This window comes from Protopterus annectens, chromosome 1.part0 (assembly GCF_019279795.1).
Source record: "Protopterus annectens isolate FY-2018-M chromosome 1.part0, PAN1.0, whole genome shotgun sequence".
Lineage (NCBI taxonomy): Eukaryota > Metazoa > Chordata > Ceratodontiformes > Protopteridae > Protopterus > Protopterus annectens.
The window spans coordinates 1,216,589,215-1,216,602,563 of NC_056725.1; the positions used below are offsets into that span (position 1 = coordinate 1,216,589,215).

Genomic DNA, 13,349 nt, shown 5'->3' on the forward strand with positions numbered 1-13,349 from the left:
GTTCGGAATCCCGAAAGTCCATAAAAATGTGATGGACCCACCCTTAAGACCCATAGTTACTGCAGGAGGGTCCAAAACAGAACCCCTAGCAAAATATATAGATATCACAACTAAACATATTTGGACAAGTAATAGAGTAATACTGAAAGACTCATGGGATTTTTTAAAACAATTAACACCTGAATGTTATAGTACTGACCTAATATTCATAACTATAGATTTAGTGGATCTTTTCTCCTGCATACCACATATTAGTGGAATGAAGTGGTTTGAGGAATGTGTATTTTTGGACAAAACTATGACACAAGAAGACAAGATTTTATCAGTGGCACTCATGGACACCGTCCTAAAATATAATTTTTTGTTATTTGATGGAGAATATTTTCAACAGAGGACTGGGGTGTCCATGGGTGCAGCATGTGCACCAACATTTGCCAATATAGTCTTGTCCAAATGGGAAGAAAAATACATATTAAAATCAGAGTTTAGGAAGGAATGGATCCTATATAAAAGATTCCTAGACGATATAGTTATTTTTTGGATAGGGGGGTATGAAAGATTTAACGAATTTCTAGAATATATTGGGAAAACCACAAACTTCCTTAAATTTACATACAATATGAACCAAGAGGTTCTACAATATTTAGACATTGAATTGGTTAAAAATAACACGTCGAAGTCTTTTTCATCCAGGGTATACAGGAAAAAAACTTACGTTAATTCCTATTTACATTATGAAAGTGCGCATCCCCTACACTGCAAGCGTAATATAGTTAAAGGGCAGTTCGTTAGGGGATCAAGGATGACTACCCTGGATGAAGACTTTTTGGTTGAATGTAACACTCTGCAAAAAATGTTTATAGAAAGGGGATATCCAGAGAAATTTGTAAATGACATTAGAAGGGAAGTGGAAATTGGTAGGGCAGACAGATTTAAACCAATTATGGGTAGAATGGACTTTAAAACAATAAGAGAAGAAAGTAAGGATAGGGTGACTGAGGACAATCAGTACCATAAAAATCTCATAATTGAGTACAATAGTTATAATATGGGAATAAGAAACATTTTAAGTAAAGAATGGGACAAATTTGCTGCTTTAACGGATATAGAAGGAATTAATTGTTTCAAACCAAAGATTATTTTCAGAAATTCAAGAAGTATAAAAATATGTTAGAAAACAAAAAGGATATGGAGTACAGGAAGAATGATGTGGAGGGAAGAAAGTAGGAAGCATACAAATGTGACGGTGTAATCAATGTACATACATTAGTAATAAGAGTGAGATATTTATAAATAGTAGAAATATCCTAATCAAGAGTAAAGGTAAATATAGTTGTGATACAAAGGGGTGGTGTATTTGGCAATGTGTGATAAGTGTCCGTCATATTACGTGGGAAAAACAGAACGAGAATTAAAGAAAAGAATATATGAACACGATATGATATGCAAAAGGGAAAGAGACTAGTGCTTTATTTAAGCATAGCAAAGAATGTAGAGGATGCAAATTTTATTTCTTCGTGTTACAACAGGTGGAAAAGGATAGAAGAGGTGGTATTTGGGAAGAGATTTTGGAGAGCAAGGAATTGTGGTGGCAGGTGTATCTGGAGACTATTAAAAAACCAGGGATAAATGATTATTTGAGTATATCATCCTTATTAAAAATAAGGGCCAATAAAATTTAGTAGTTTTTAATAAATATAGTAAGTGTTAGGATTTGATGTATGATTTATGTTACTTATTTATGAAACTATATTTAAGCAAAGTACAACGTACATATGAATATTAGTTCAGTTAGTTTTCAAATTTATTTTTGTATAAAGGAAATGGTATTTATTGTGTTCATGGAATATTATGTGCAATAATGAATCTTGACAGTAGAGGGAGATGTTTCATTATGTTCACACATGCTAGTAAGCACAAGCACTTTATTTTATAATGGTTGTATGAATTATTGTAACTAATTTAAGGTATGTATTTATGTATTGTATTTATATATGTTTATAATGTTTATAGGTTTTTAATGTACTTAGACATTTTAAATGTTATGCATATGTATTTTATAGTTCATGTTTTAACTCAACGTTAATATTAATGAGGCTTGTCGGTTCATAGGTTAATTTTGAATGTGTTTGGGGGCTTTACATTGGTTGGAGGGTTATTAATTTAGTATAAATGGATTAATTAAATGGGAATACATTGTCTGATGAAGTCCAAGTGTTTGGATGAAAACGCTGGGTATTTATTCTGTGTAATTGCGTTAATGTGGATGGTTCGTGGAGCTGTTTATTAAAGACTTGAAGTGGACTCGTGGTTGCAGTTTCCTTTGGCTCGTAGCACTTGTTTGGTGTTTGTTGGTGCTTTCAAGTGCTTTCAGTTGTTTGTATTCTAATCTGTTAAGTAGACAGCTTAATGGGTTAAGGGCAAGACAAAAGAGCAGCAGTGACAGAGAGTCACCCTGGAATATCCCCTTTTGAATTTTATCCCTGGAATAATAATTTGTCCTTTAACATGGCTTAACTGCAAAGTGGTTTGCCACTGTTTCATGGTCGCTGTTTGTAGGGTGTATCTTATACATTTGTAAGCACTCTTTTATCCATGAATGTCGGATACTGTCAAATGCTTTTTTGTAGTCTAGCCATGCCATAGTTAGATTCTTTTTCATTTTTAAGTTCTCCATTATGACTTTATTTAACAACAAATGATCCTTTGTTCCATATGACTTTCTTTATAAACCTTTTGTTCTACTGCCAATGTTGAGTTTTCTTCTAAATGACTATAAACTCTGTCTGCATCCATTCCAGTGTAGAGTTTATATGTCATAGGAAGGCAAGTTATTGGTCTATAGTTTATAGGATAGCTTGCAGGTTTGCTCTTAAGTAGAAGTATTTTTCCTGTTCTTAACCAGGCTGGTGTCTGCACTTCTTCTTGGTAGATACAGCTATCTCTATGCAACTATTAACATGCTTGTACAGGGTTTCTGTGAACAGTTCTGCATAAGCAGTTGTGTTCTCAGGGCTTATAGGGTCTTGAAATTCTGCCAGGTAATCATTTAATAATTAGTAGGAAGTTAGGCTTAGAGTAGTCCCTGAATATTTCAGGGTTAACCGGGTTCCAGGTTTTATTTTTACTTCAAAGGAGACCATTTTGTGGTCTGACCTGACAGGAGAAGACATTACACTGGGGGGTGTGCAGCACTCTTCCATATTAGAGAAGACTAAATACAGTATGGTTGCACCCCTGGTTGCTGTATTAATAATCTGGTCCAGGGAGTTTGTGTTTACCAAATCCAGGAATCTCTGTGCCTGTACATTTGGTGTTTTATATGTTTGCCAGTTAATAGTGGCATAATTAAAGTTGCCCATGAATATGATATTGGGGTGGAGTGTTTCCAATAAGTTTAAATACATGATATGGGTTTCCAGAGTCACTGCATTGTCCTGTTTGACCAGCCTATAGTGTGTATTTATTTTTGATGTAAGCTGAAAACACCTCCACCTTTAGTCCCTGTCTGTGTAATAGCTAGTCTAAATGTATGGAAGGCGTTATGACCTTGAACTTTTGGTGTTCTCTCCATGGCTTAAACCATGTCTCAGTGACCACACAGACATCAGCATTCTCTAGGGTGAAGAGATTTTCACACAAAGTTTTTATTTCTGAGCTCCTGAGGGCATGGAATTAGTCTCCAAAATTTAATTCCTAATGAGAGAAAAACAGACTGGAATTCACAAGGGGTGGAAATTACTGAGTACTATCTGAACTTTACAAGGTTTAAGAATCTGTTGAGCTGTTACTGGACCACCTCCCTAAAGTAAAATAACAGGAATGGCTTGGAAGTATCTAAGGGCCAAAGGCTGCAAATAAACAAAATAAAACATAAAGCGATGAAACTTATCCGTGTCCAGTAGAACAAACCATGAAAGGGGTTCTGCAGTACTGCAAAAAAAGGTCAATCATTTTAACTGTAAAAGGAGTCAAAGTAAGAAGAAAAAAACAGAGTATAACACATTAGTATGTTTTAATTTTAAAATAAGAGGAAGCTTGACCTTATAATTTGCAGAAGCTAGCTAGAAGGGATATATAGGGCCTGAGTCTAAAAGATATGCTGTCAGTGTAACTGACTTACTCCACTGTAAGCTTGCTTTATAGACAGGCCTCATACCAGAGTAAGTCACTCTCACTAAGAGCAAGTCTTTTGGAATCTAGTCCATAGTGTGGTAGGCCTTTATTGTGAGACTGGTCTGAAGCAGGAATAAGTGAACTCAGCCTATCTGATAGGTGACACCAGTCTAGGTCCAAGAGATCTGAGATAAAATGATAGTTTTATGGAGATGTTCAAAGAAAAGTCAAAAGACAGTCTCTTTCCCACCAAGCATCATAGGCTAGAGGTGCCATGTTCTCCATGGCTTAATCTGTCACTTCACAAGTTCTTTAAAAAGAGAAGATTGGACTGGTAGCTTGAAATAATGATCCAAATAATTCTGTCAGACATTAAAAATACATTGACCTTAATCAGAGTAGGTTGCCTAGTCAGCTTATGTAAATAATATTAAAAGAATCCATTCACAACAACTAAACACTCTTTAGAACGCTAGTACAAATACTGCATGAGACCCCTCATCAACTAGGAAGGCCTCCTATGGCTAGAACCTTCTAGAATTAAGTGTATCAAAGAACTGGCTCATCTATAGAAATCACATCCTACTTTAGTACCACCAGACAAACCACCTCCAAACTCCACCATTTAATTTCAGCTTCCTACTTTCACTTCTCATTGATATATAAGAAAACAACATCACATGAATGAAAAATGTAATGTTGTTAAAGTTTTCCAACATAAAATGTATCTTTTCTTAGACTTGCAATCTGTATAATAACAAAGCCATCAACACATATTTTAGTCATGGTGTTATGAATGCCATCACTGTTCCTCTTCGAAAAATAAGTAGTCCCTCTTCTCCATCAGAATTCAGGCCTATAACCAACATTTATGCTTTAGCTAAAATAATAGTGAAGACAGTTTATAAATATTACATTAAGCTAACATTTACTTTATCTTTAGATTATGTTAAGACCTACTTTATCATATCCCCTGATCAGCAAAGGTTCAGGCATAGGTTCAGCACCTTAGCAGCTCTCTACATGGTGAATGACCATATGTATGCCAATGTGAAGAAGGAACTCATTACATGGCTATTATTTATTGACCTTAAGAGAGGTCCTAAGACTGTAGATAACAACTTCCTCCTTTCAGCAATTTTCAAAATTGCCTTTGGAGACAATGTTTTAAAATGGAACTGAAACTACATTACCAATGAGACCTTTAAGGTACCCTCTGGAAAAAATTATCAGACTGCAACTCATTTAAGGCAGGCATCACGCAAGGTTCATCATTAGCTACATACACACCCTTCACTCTTTCCCCTTTTTATTACTGCTCTCACATTTGACCTAGAGACCTCAAGTCATATATCATATGCAGATGATAATATTAGTCTTAAAATCTGTTACTGGTTCACCAGTTTTACAGGGTAGACTCTTAACATAATTCCAGTTTACAACAAAATTGTCACTGACAAAAAAATGAATGATAACACAAGTAAATCAGCAGTTATGGCATTTGATAGCACAGGTGAACTACAGTCCTATTCCATTCCTCCATTACTGGCCATCTGGGATGCAATATTACCCAAATTACAACCCAGAAACACTGAGGTGTCCATTTATATTGACAAGTTCATCATCATCTTCCATACAAAGCAGATAACTGAAAAGATACTAGAACAACTTAAATATTCTTATAGGCTATAACCTCTACTAATCTTTGAGGCACAGATGGCAACAGGCATAAATGTCCTGATGCTGAGACTATAGTATGCCTTAGCAGTCATTGCATTAAACTCATCAAAGAGTAAATGTTCAGGTGGAGTTGCATGGCAAGGGAAGGAACAAGAAACTGTGGCAACTCTGGCACAGTCAATGTTGTGGAGTGATAGGCCAATGAGCTCCCATATGACAGATTAACAGATGGCACAGGATGAAACTGAATAAAATGTGGCACAGGAAGATGCTCTGGAACTTTCTATAGAATGCAGGTCTATATTAATTTGCTGAAAGATATTTTCAAACACCTCTTCATCGACACCTAATCAGCAGAAATCACTTCCGTGTTCAGGGAATTTTCCCAGGTCAATGAAGCAGTCGGCCAACTACACATCTTTGCTGTTTTCCCCACAGCAGTGCCATCTTGGAGTTGGTATACATAGTTAGGGTGGTGTGGGAGGGGTGAAGCCTCCCACTTGGGTGGGTTTGTGGGTTCCATTGTGCTGCAGTGCAATTGTTTCATTGCCCTGGAAAAATTCCTTGAATCACAGAAGTGATTTTCACTGATTAAGTGTCGATAAAGAGGTGTTCGCTGAAAATATCTTTCGGGGAACTAACATAGACCCATACAATGCCTGCAGGAAATGGAGAACAAAGAATGTGCCCTCAGTTTAGAATAAAATGATCTAAGAGAAGAGCTACTTGACTTAACAGAGATGAACAGACATGTTAAGGTCAATGAAAGAAATAAGATTACAGAAAGACAATAAAACCCAAACAGTTTGAAGTTTGATATAAAATAAATGGACACAGTAATTAGGACTGTCCATAGAAATTCATGCGATATAACAGAAGTAAATATGATATATTACTGTGCAGCTAAATTAATAACAGATAAAGTCTTACCACAAAAACACAGGGTAGCAAGGGAAAGGAAGGGAAGAAATTGAATACCATCATGGAAGTATCGAATAGAGGAAACTATAAAGCAATTAATACAAGAAGTGCCACTGTTAGAGGAGTATAGAAGAGGAAGCAGATCAACAAAAATACTCAGAAAGATAGATGTGATAATAGCAATGTGTAGTATCAGAACAGATCAGGATCTATGATGCACTATTGCAAATAATAAATTAAAAATATCAGCACATGCAGAACAACGTAGAAGATATGCAGATAAATGTAAAGGAAAAGTACAAGCTAAGCAATTTATTGGTGACCCAAAAAAGTTTTATACAGAATTGGGAAAAAAGGCAAAATGAATTGAAACGCCAGCAAAAAGAGAAGAAACAGATACATTTTGGAGAAATATCTATGAAGATCCTGTGGAACATAGCAAAGATGCTAAATGTACAGAAGAAGTAAAAGAAAGAATAAGAAGTTTAAAGGTACAGCATATGAAATGGGATGAAGTAACAGCCAGACAGACTGAGATAAAGCTAAGAAGAGCCTCCAACTAGAAAACCCCAGGCCCAGATGTAGTACCTCACTTCTGTCTAAAAGTATTAACATCTTTACATGAAGATTTAGTCATGAGTAAGAACTATTTATATGTGCACCTAGAACAGACACCAACCTGGTAAATAACAGGAAAAACAATGCTCCTACTTAAGGGTGAATCTACAAGTTATCCTAAAAAATATAGACCAATAACTTGCCTTCTGGCAATGTATAAACTATATACCAAATTGATGCCAACAGAGTTTATAGTCATTTAGAAGAAAATTCAATCATGGCAGTAGAACACAAGGGTAATAAAATAGTCATATGGAACAAAGGATCACCAGTTGCTAAATAAAGTCATAATGGAGAACTGTAAAAGGGGAAGAATCTAAGTATAGCATGGATTGACTGCACAAGTATTTGATAGTAAACCACATTCATGGATAAAAGAGTGATTAAAATGTATAAGATACACCCTACACTGATCAATTATGTTACAGCGACCATGAAACAGTGGCAGACCACTTGCAATTAAGCCATGATAAAGGACAAATTATTATTCCAGGGATAAAAATTCAAAGGGGGGTATTCCAGGGTGAGTCTTTGTCACCGCTGCTATTCTGTCTTGTGCTTAACCCTTTAAGATGTCTACTTAACAGCTTAGGCTATGGCTATAATTTGGCTCCTAGAAAACAACAAAGTGTAAAGACCTCTCATCTTCTCTTTGTAGATGATTTAAGGCTGTATAGCTCATCAGATGAGGAACTGAAAGCACAATTGCAAGTAGTCAAAACTTTTTCAGATGATATAAGAATGTCATTTGGGCTTGATAAATGTGCAAAAGCAACCTTTAAAGTAGGAAAACTGTAGCACCAGGTTTGGGACAAGAATGTGATATAAAACAACTAAAGAAATAAAACATTAATAAATGCGAATAAAACTTAATAAGAAATATTTTAGAAGACAAGTTAATTCTGAAAACAGCATTGACATCTAGGAACAAAATTCAAGCTATAAACCAATTTGCTCTTCCTGTCCTAACTTACTGTTTTGGACTGATTGACTGGCTCCAAAATGTGTTGGATAGATTAATCAGGAAAAGAAGAAGGTTGCTTCATGCTCACCAAATGATTTATAAAAATCAGTGCATACCAAGATTATATATTCCCCATTCTGAAGGAGGGATGGGCCTCCCTGAAATTGATTACATGTATAGATCTGCAATTGTGGGACTGCACACATATATGCTGACCTTGCAAGACCCAAATGTAGTGAAAGTTTTGAAACATGAGGAGAATAAGTCTAAGATGACTTCCCTGCTTAGTCTAACAAAAGCATATTGGTGTGAAGCAGTAATGGAAATCAAACCAGAAGTAGATAAAAATCAGGTAGCAACTGAATGTGCCAAAAAACAAAAGAAAGAATATAAGGTGAATGATTTGACGAGAAGGCAAGAAATGTGAAAAATGCATAAATATAGTTGCAAGTATAGAAAACTTCTGGAAAAAAAACTCATTTGATCAGGATCGAACACAGGAATGGTTAAGGAGAGGTGAATTCAAACCAAAAGATGAAAGGTTAATATTGGCATACCAAGACAGTGGGCTATATACACGTTGATTTACAAAGTCCATTGAACATGTGGGAGAAACAGACAAATGTAGGTTTTGTAAAACAGAACTGGAAGCAGTTGCACATCTTGTTGCTGGTTAGGACATACTAATGGCAGGACTGTATACCGAAAGGCACAGTAATGTGGCAAAACTTGCACTGAGGATTGTGCAAACATTATGGTATTGATGTGGCTGAAAAACACTGGAAACATGAACCACAAAGCATCACAGAAATTGATGAAGTCAACATCACATGGGTTCACCCATTAGCAACAGTTCAAAAGATAGATGCTAGAAAACCAGATACAGTGGTCCATGAAAAGAAGACAAAAGTAGCATTGATCATATAAATCACTACACCCAGTGACAACAGTGTCTTGCGTACAGAGTGACACAAAGTCATAAAGTATCACGATTTGCATGCAGAAATGAGAGCAATGTGGAAGAAAGATACTCAGACCATTCCAGTAGTAGTAAGAGCAATGGGTCTTATAAAAAGAATTTAGAATTGTATTTCCATATCTTACCAATACATGTAACTCCATATGAATTGCAGAAGGAGTCATTACTGGGAACATTGTAGGTGCTGCAAAGAGCACTTCTGGCTGATATCAAAGACTGAAACAATGCTAATTTCATGAACTTTAATCGTACTTTGACTTAGGAATGGGATCCATTCCCGTCATGGTATTAGAAGCCGAAAAGATTTGGAGAAATTAAAAAAGAGACAGACAGTAAGAGATAGCAGTACTGATACATAGAATAAACAGAGACATAATACCAGTTTTGTGGAATTCTACTAAGTATTTGCCAAGAATGAGTGACCTATTTGGGAGTTAAAATTTGCCTTGTGCAGACAGCTGCTGAAGCTATTTTGCTTTGTTTGGTCTGATCTGAGATGGTTGCAGTGCAGTTCCAAAGTAAATCTTTGACACAAGCCCTATTTGATTCACAAAAATCACAGCGATCGTGTTCAAGAGCAGGAAGTCATACGTGGTCCTGCCACTGTCATGACCCTACCTAACCCCTCCTCCCCATACTCCACTTAATTATATCCTCATTTCCTCTTAATCTACAACTCATATGACCCTTTTTCTCTTTCATACTGTTGTCATACCCCACTTTCAATGCTGCAACAATCTATGTAAATATGTATATTTTATTTTCTATTTTAGTAACCACTTTGTATGAAATTTTCTTGTATATTAATAAACTGCCTTGTTATAACCACTATGTACATATTTTATCCACTTTATATATTTGTCTATTTTTGTTTTATGTTATCAAGTCTTTTAATATTATTATATTTTTTTGTAATTATAGTTTTAGTTTGGAGTCATTCTCCTTGGGTCTCCACTGAAAATGGGCTTCTGGCTCATTTGGACCAACCCAGTTAACAACTGTCAAATCAATAAATAAATAAATGTTGTTTTTGTTTAATAAAATATCAAAACAACACCTCAGATGTATCATTTGGTTTTCAGAGTAGATGGGCTATGACAAACTAAATATCTGGCTACCTGACTCCAGAGCAAGAAGATTTCATTTACAGTCATTTGTTAAAGTAGCATAGAATCGTCTACAGTCTTGAGAAGACCATATCAGCAAGCTAGAATCTTTTATTTTATTATTTACCAGAACTCCAGAAATATATACTAGTTCATGGCTTTATATCTGACATTCCAGATTCATTGCCTGGACCCCTCCTTTTAAAAATAGAAAGTGTTGCTACAGAAATGAAATTATTACCTTCCATATCTCAGCTTAATGTCCTTGAGGCCATCTGCCTCTGTATTTCTATACATTTGAAAGTAATTTGTAGAACTGGGATTCCTTCATTTACGTACATTTTTAAACTTCCATCACAGAGATGTTTGATGTAACTGAATGTATGTGACATATATGTAGCCTGAGATGGCATGTTGGACATTTAATGTAGAAGGAGCACAGATGGACAGAGACATTATACCTTCTCACTGCATAGAAATGTACATGTGCCATCAAGTATGCATTTTATTTAGATAAAGAAATAAACATTTTCTTTCTCTTTGTACACACACACACACACACATATATATACTATCTACATATATCAATATCTAAATATATATATATATATATATATATATATATATATATATATATATATAAAATATAGGTATAGATATGTGTGTGTGTGTGTGTGTGTGTGTGTGTGTGTGTGTGTGTGTGTGTGTCTGTGGACGTCATCTGTTTACTACGGAGGCTATGATGTGATATCCAAGACATCATGGAGTTTCTTAGCCTGAAATTACAACTGCATTTGTAAAGCAACTGCAATATTTAAAGCAATTAAACAACGCAGAACAATTTGCTGAACCTTGACTTAACAGAATTCTAATTTGTTACAGGGGTTACACTGTATATTTCACTGAAAAGGTCATGGCATTTATCAGAATCTGAAAATACATCTAACACTTTTTTCCCTTTGGAAATACCTGTACATTCCTGAATAATGAAGGCTGTGTTTCATGCACCCCTGTACTTTGTAAAATAATAAACGTTGAGACTGCCACACCTCTGAAAAAAACAGTTTGTTCCTTGCACACTCAGTCTTCTATTTTTTATCTGGAAATGTTTATCAGAACGAGAGTTGGCACATCATGATTTGATAAATTATTTATCACTGAGGAAAGAAAAATGTATTTTAGTAATCCCTGGTGTTCAAAATATTTTAAGCTTATTTGCTATCATCATTTAGATAGCTTATGATTTTTTTTAATTTCAAAAACATTATAAATGGACATTATCTTTGTCTACACACGCTTAAGAAGGAATTTTTACTCTAAGGGAGAAAATCTTTCTTTGGAGATAGACGCTTTACTCTGAGTTTTCATTTTTTATAAGGGTAGGTTAGGAGGGCAGCTATTGGTATGATGTTACAGGTAGGGTTTTTTGTTAAAAAGAAGAAAGAAATTAGAAACCGTACATTGAGCCTTAAATTGGCTGGCACTTGGGAATTTCAGAAGGTTCACTATTCTTAAAATTTAAGGTGTATGAAATGTTTATTTACATTTACTTCTTAAGTGTCACTCTAAGCGTGGACATGACATAGGACTGATATGCAGGAAATACAATATCCAAGACTAATACCTAATAACTTTTTTTTTTTTTTTTTAGTACAGTTTGAATTTACCTACTTTTACTATTTTACAATATGCTTCTCTTTCAACTGTATTAACCATTGTAAATATTTTACCTCCTGTTGTAACTATATTATGCTGTTATTGTATTGATTTGTTTGTACACTGGAGCTTTTCTCCCTGGGCCTCCACTGAAAATGTTTTTTTTTCAGCCCAGTGGACCTTCCCGGTAAACAAATGTCAGTAAATAAATAAATAAATAATAAATTCAGAGTTCTGAAAGTTTTTTTTTTTTTCAGAAACAAAACTTTAGCATGCAGATTTTTAATCCACGCTCTTTCTTGAGACTTCCTTCTTTGCTTTTGTATTCATAGGCGGCTTCAGTGTTGAAGTACTCTTTAGAAATGTTACAGCACAAGCTCATATCTATCCCCAGGCTTCTCTTAAGTTCAGACATATTCAGCAAGAGATTTAGTTGTATTTATAGAATACTAAAGCATATGATAAAATGGCAGTACTTAGTAGCATTTATTCAACAAATCTAATAAATGAGCGACTTTGTTGCTATCATAACTTGGGTAGTCCCTAACTCCCAGTACGGTAATTATGTATAAAGGCAGCTTACTTTTTATTTCAGTACTTGTCCTATATAAACAAAGCTTCAACTGACAGAGAATAGCAAAATAAGGATATTTTATCTACAAGTTAGAATACGATTTAAAAGTAAAACTGTGCTGCATTAAAAGTATACAGAAAAATCCATTTTATAAGCGTTATGTTTCATAATGAGTTTCATATTTGCAGGGTATTTGCAGTGTATTATCAAAAAAATGTCAAAATATTTTTCATATCATGAATTTCATTTTTTTAATTTAGAATTTATTTTTGACATTATAATAATACTTCTAAAATATTGAGCATTCTTCACAATACCACAGTGTGGCTAGCGTGTACATTAAGAAAGATTTTGTTAGCATCAGAGGTATAAACTGTGGAATGATTATTTACAACAGTCCCGTTAAGTCCCGTTTGTGTTAGCCCCCTGGCATGAAACACCATTGCTAATACACTTTGTTTTGTTGCTTATACAAACCTCATGAGAACTGAGGGTGACAGATCTGTTTGTTGGCTCACTGGGTTGAATATGCCTGAAGAAAGGCAGCATGGATGGAAACCTGTGCTGTCATTTGTCATGTTTCAGCTTTTATGTGCTGTTCTTATTTATGGTTTCAGGTGCAAAAGTAAATGCACCACGCTAGCTATCTACTCGCTCAGCAGTAGTTTTGTATTATTCAAAGCTCAGACAGTAGAATGATATGTGGTTAGACTAACTGGTGAATGCAGTGTAGGT

General features: G+C 35.0%; 1 protein-coding gene across 1 annotated transcript in view; it reads left to right on the plus strand.

The window, feature by feature from the left end:
• LOC122800655 (PC3-like endoprotease variant B) overlaps window positions 1-13,349 on the plus strand; it is a 3,659,607-nt gene that overhangs the window by 769,905 nt on the left and 2,876,353 nt on the right. The window lies entirely within an intron of this gene.